General features: G+C 40.4%; 1 pseudogene across 1 annotated transcript; it reads right to left on the bottom strand.

Moving 5' to 3' along the window:
• Positions 1–4,750: 4,750 nt before the first annotated feature.
• Positions 4,751–5,235, bottom strand: LOC309856262 (small ribosomal subunit protein eS25 pseudogene; annotated as a pseudogene). The gene has a single exon. The product of its transcript is annotated as a small ribosomal subunit protein eS25 pseudogene (transcript).
• Between the last annotated feature and the right edge of the window lie 790 nt (positions 5,236–6,025).

Genomic DNA, 6,025 nt, shown 5'->3' with positions numbered 1-6,025 from the left:
AGGCAGACGCTTAACCGACTGAGCCACACAGGCGTCCGGGGGTACTTTTCTTACATCAGTGCTGCCCATCTCTTTCACTGGTGTACTAGACAGTTGATAGTTAAATATCCATACATAATGGCTTCATTCTAACATTCCAATATTTGAATTTTGTTGTTCTTTTTCTCCTTAAGTTTCATTTTTTGCTCTCCTTGGGCTACCAGAATGTTTGAGAGATCCATTTTGATTCCTTCAGAATGTTTTTGAGTATATCAGTTTGTATCTTTTTTTAGTGGTTGCTCTAAGTATTGTACATGTGTAACCACTGTCTATAGGCACTGATGTTTTATAACATTGCATAAAGTTACACTTCCATTTAGGTCCACTCACCCTTCTAACTTGGAAATTCTAAATATTCTAAATATTGGTCTCAAATATTTCCCTTACATGCTCTGAGCATCAAAACAGATGTTCTAATTTTTGCTTCATCCATCACACATGATTTAACAAGCTCCTGCAAAAAAGGAAAGTTTTTATTTACCCCTCTTTTTATCCAACACATTTGCTTTTTATTTTCTGAAGCACCAAGCATTCTGCAGTTATTCTTTAGCTCTTTTCGTAGGGGATGAGTGTAGGTAAGAGAACATCAAGACATTGTATGAGGGTATATCTGCAAATGAAAAGTTATTGTCCATTTCCTTCTTTTGAGTATGCCCTTATTCCCCTTGATACATGAAGGACAGTATTTGAGATATAAAATCTAGAATCGTCAGTTCTTTTTTCTTAACTAAAAAATATTGCCCAAGGTCACAAATGTTCAGTTATAAGATGAATAAGTTCTGGGAATCTATACTTAATAACAGTGTATTGTACACTTGAAATTGGTTAGGATGTGTTAACTAATTTAATAATGGTAATCTTATCACTATTTATATGAATATTAATTCATCAGTGTACATTACAAGTCCCCCCACGAAAAAGAAAGTGGGGGCATAGAGAACCATCTATCACATTAACAGACAACAAGAGAAAGCTGGAGTAGCCATACTTACATCAGACAAACTAGATTTTAAACCAAAGATGCTAACAAGAGATGAAGAAGGTTACCTTATCAAAATAAAGGAGACAAAACAACAAGGAGACCTAACAACTGTAAATATTCATGCACCCAACATGGGAGCACCCAAATACGTAAAACGATTAATGACAAACACAAAAGAAATAATTGATAAGTCAACAATAACAGCAGAGGACTTTAAAACACCACGTAGACAGCATTGAAACACAGCATCAACAAGAAAACAATGGCTTTGGATGACACTGGACCAGACTGACTTTTTTTTGTCTTGACAGAAAAGTACTGGAGCACCTGGGTGGTTCAGTCAGTTAAGTGTCTGCCTTTGGTTAAGGTCATGATATCGGGATCCTGGGGTGGAGTCCTGTGTCAGGCTCCCTGCTCAGTGGGGAGTCTGCTTCTCTCTCTCTCTTCCCCTCTGCCATCTGTTCCTGCTCTTTTATGCCTTGCTCTCTCTCTCTCTCTCTCTCTCTCTCTCTTAAGTACATGAATGAAATCTTAAAAAAAAAAAATAGAAAAAGAAAAATACGGAAAGGTTTTAATTCTCTGAACACCAAGAGTTAATACTTTATCACTACCCTTTGAAAATAGGGTACTTGGGAGCAATTTTGAAGTTTTCAAAATCAGTATGAAGCTTATTAAATCCAACATCACTTTCACAGACTGCAAAATGACTTCCTTATAAAAGAGGAGCAGCCAGGCTTCGGGTGGGTCTGTCACTATACTCAGCTACGTTTCTGTTGGGCACAGAGTCCGGGGGCCTTCCCGCTCCTTCCATGGGGGCCTTGGTTCAGTGACACTTTATTTCATGTGTCCCTTGAAAAGCCCTTTCTGATGTTCCCTATCCATGCAGTCCCGTAAGGGTGATACCTTCCTCTCAGCCTGAATGCATTTATGGGAGTGTACGTGAAATAAAGAGCCATCCCCCGCAAGATGAACTTCTGATTCTCTGTGGCAGTTTCCTGGCAGACATGCAGGTTGAGAACACCCGTTCCTGCATCCTCAGCTATGCAGGCTGTGGCTGGTGGGTGCAACAGCGTACTTCATTCTGGGACATGTACTTGAAAAACTGCTGCTGACGCATTCCATGACAGGTACAAAAGGACCCCGTGTCCCATGATTTGGTTTTCACTGGGAGGGTAAGAGTCAAAGCAGTAACCTTTCAGTCGTTTGTTCCAGAACATCCCAAAGGAGGTAGGCTTGTGGTCAGGCCCGTGCGATTCTGGGTACATGTTCTCCAAGAACACCTGAAACCCTTCCACCGGAGTTTTGCATGGAGCCGCCTCCTCTCTGTTACATCCCCAAAGGGCTCCACGGGGGCAGGGGGCTGTGATGGTCGTAGAGCTCTTTAAATTCATCCATCCACATGTCAGCTGTTCGGATGCTGCTGGCCCACAGCCTTGTTGCAGGAGTAGGGTTGAATATACTTAAAAAAAAAAAAAAAAAACAACAACAACTGACTATCCGTCCAGCCTGGAGATAACTGCAACTCCTGCAACATAGTAGCAATGTGGTTTTTGAAAGTAAAGCTTACATTTTGAAACAGTTTGAGGCTTACAGAATTACCAGGAAGAGAGTAAGACAGTTCTCATATACCCCCACAATCACATCTCCTCTATTATTATCATTTTATGGTAATGTGGCACATTGTAACAAACTGATATTGAGAGGCTATCATTAACCGAAGACTATACTTTATTCGGACTCTCTCAGCTTTTCTCTAATGTTGTTTTTGTGCTCCAAGATCCCATGCAGGGTACAACCTCATCTTTAGTACTCTTAGTATCTTCTTAGGCTTCCTGTGGCTGTGACAGTTCTGTCGATTTCTGTGAGTTTTATGCCCCTGACAGTTTAAAATTTTGATCAACACTCCGAAGTTCTTTAGCTTACTGTTAGCACGGTCTGTCTTTCTCCATCCCTTTACTTAAGCCTATCGGAATCACTGTACTGAAAGTAGGGGCTTGCGGACAATACATAACTGCTGCAGTTGTAAAATTCACTGCGACTTTTGATTGCTATTTAGAGACCATTCCCATTTAAAGTGGATTCTGAAATACTTGCACTGATATCAACCATGCGTGTAGCTATTTTCTATTCATTACAAGAGGCTTACTTTCCTGCTTTCTCTGGTTTTAATTGAGCATTTTACATAAAGGCAGTTTTTTCGTTCACTTCTTAGTGTACCAATTATAGGTGCTTAAAAACACTTTAGATATTTCCTTGGAGGGTGCATTTCACTTCAAACTAATGTAAGGGCACCTTCAAATGACACTCTTGACAAACTGAGCAGGTAACTTACACTGTTTCTGCCCATTTTTCCATGACTGCCATTCTTTTCACTTACTCCTGTGCTATACTCACTGGCTACGTTATGACTCTCATTATTGAAACATTTATTTGGCGTTTATCAAGAATAAGATAAATTTTATTATTTAAACAAGTTACTTTTGGGTGCCTGGGTGGCTCACTTGGTTAAGCATCTGCCTTTGGCTCAGGTCATGATCCCGGAGTCCTGGGGTCCAGTCCCACATTGCATCGCATCTCCTTGCATCTGACTCCCTGCTCAGTGGGGAGTCTGCTTCTCCCTCTCCTCACTGTTCCTGCTCTCTCTCACGAACTCTGTCTCTCCCTCTCTCTCTCTCTCTTCTCTCTCAAATAAGTAAATTTAAAAAAAAAAACATAAATTAACAGGTTACTTTTCGACCTATTAAGAAAAATTAACTTTGTTTACCTTCATGTGTTTCTTCCCTGAGGCACTCCCTTTCTTATGTAAATCCAAATTTCTGACCTTCATCATTTCTCTTCTTCCTGAGTAAAATCTTTCCATTTTTTGCAGGATAGGTCTAATGGTGACAGTTCCCTTCATTTTTCTTTGTCTGAGAGAAGAAGTCTTTATGGACGCTTCTTCACCAAATAGTTTTAACCAGGTATATAAGGATGCTAGGTTGGTGAATTATTTTTTCCTTTGGCACACGAAAAATGTCCCCTAATTCTCTTTTGCTTGCATGGTCAATCACACGACTTCACTGTAATTTTCCTCTTGTTCCTCTATGGGTTTCGTTCTTGGTGTTCTTGGTGTGTGCGTGTGCGTGTGCGTGTGTGCGTGTGTGTCTTGGTCTGGCTTTCTTCCAGATTTCTTATTTATCTTTTCTTTTATTCACATTTATAGGCCACGAGGTAGCTTGCTGTCCTGTGAGCTTTCTGGGTATCTGATTCAGTGCCTATCAGTAATTTGGAAATTTCACAGTCATCATTTTTCAAATAGCTTTTCTGCTCCTTTTCCCCTTACTTCCACTTCTGGCATTTCAATTATGTCTACGTCATGTATTCTGAAATTGTTCCACAGTTTTTGGATGTTCTACTCTGCATTTTTTCATGTTTTTTTTTTGTTTGTTTGTTTGTTTGGTTGGTTTTTGTTTTTCTTCTATTTGCGGATCACTTTGGGAAGTCCTTGTTGGCCATTCTTCAAGGTCACTGATTCTCTACTTGGGCAGGTCACAACTCCTGAGGACCCCATCAAAGACCCCATTTTTCACAGCTATTGCCATAGCATGAATTCTGGCATTCCCTTTTTATTCTCTTTCACAGTTTCCACCTATCTACCTCCATTACCTATCTATTATTGCATGTTGTCTACTTATCCCATTAGAAATCTGAACATATTTATCATAGTTGTTTATCTTCCCTGTCTTTTTTTTAATAAAATTTTATTTTCCAAAATGTACAGTTGGTGGATCTTGTTCATGCATCTTCACCAGCAGCTGGGCCATCTCCACCCTTGGTGTTTCTGGTGTAAATTACTTGAGCTCTGTGCTTTGAAACCAGTTTAATAAGTCCTTTACTAAGGAGCTCCTGAAGGGCTGCCCTGGCCAGGGAACCTTGAATCTTCAGTCTCTCAGAGACAACAGCTGGAGTTATAAGCTTATAGTTGGGACCTTCTTTACAGAGTTTGTCATATGTCGCTTTGTCAAACAAGACCAAATTATTCAGCTTGTCCCGAACTTTGCCTTTGGACCGCTTCTTCTTTCTGGCCTTGCCCCCAGATTTGTTCACTGGGTCTTTGTCTTTTTTGGCCGATTTTCCGGCATCCTTCTTCTTCTTGTCATCCTTGGGCGGCATAGCGAAGCTGGGAGAGGAGCGTCCACCCCTGCAGCCTCACTAAAATGTCGGACAAAAAGGCTGTCTTCCCTGTCTGATCACTCTAGCTGCTGTGTCATATCTGAATTGGATCTATATTGCTTCGACTGTTCGTTCTTTCTGGAACTCAGATGATTAAAATGTTAGCCCATTGGCTTTCATCCCAAAGCTCCCAAACTCGGTCCGTGTTTGTTTGCTTGTTGTACCGTTTTCCTTAACAACATTTTCATTCCTGAACAACAGCATAGTCTAACCTGTCCTCAAGTTCACTGATTTCATCTTCTGTCATCTACAGTCTACAGTGGATCCCAGCCAGCAGTTTTTTATTTTCTTTATGATATTTTTAAATATTTAATTTCCATTTGGCATGTTTCATATTATTTCTGTAACTTGGCAGAGGTTTGCTATCTTTTTTTTTTAATTTCATAGTAATCCATAATTACTCCTTCAAGAAATTTTATATTGGCTACTTTAAAATCTTTGCAAGCGAGTCCTAACATCGGATTCATCTCTGTTGTTGTCGGGGTTTGCCTTTTCTCATTTAAGTTTTGACTTCCCTGGCTCTATGTCTGAAGAACAATTTTTTATCCTGACCTGCACAGTTTGGATAGTCTATGAAAAGACTCCTGATCCTTTCATAGTAAGTTGCCCTGTTTTAAGGATCGGCCTGCCTGTTCTGGCCTACTTTGGGGGGGATGCAGTTCCACTGTCACTTCATTTCATGAGCTTTTGCAAAGCATTCCTGAGCCACATTGTTCTGAGTCCACCTGATTTTCTGATGGGTGACTGCCAGACATGCCCGTGGTAGCAGAAAATGCTTCCATGGGCAGTGGG

The sequence above is a fragment of the Mustela nivalis genome, assembly GCF_964662115.1.
Source record: "Mustela nivalis genome assembly, chromosome: X".
NCBI lineage: Eukaryota > Metazoa > Chordata > Mammalia > Carnivora > Mustelidae > Mustela > Mustela nivalis.
Note: the sequence above shows the minus strand (reverse complement) of the source record. Positions and strands in the feature narration are given on the sequence as shown.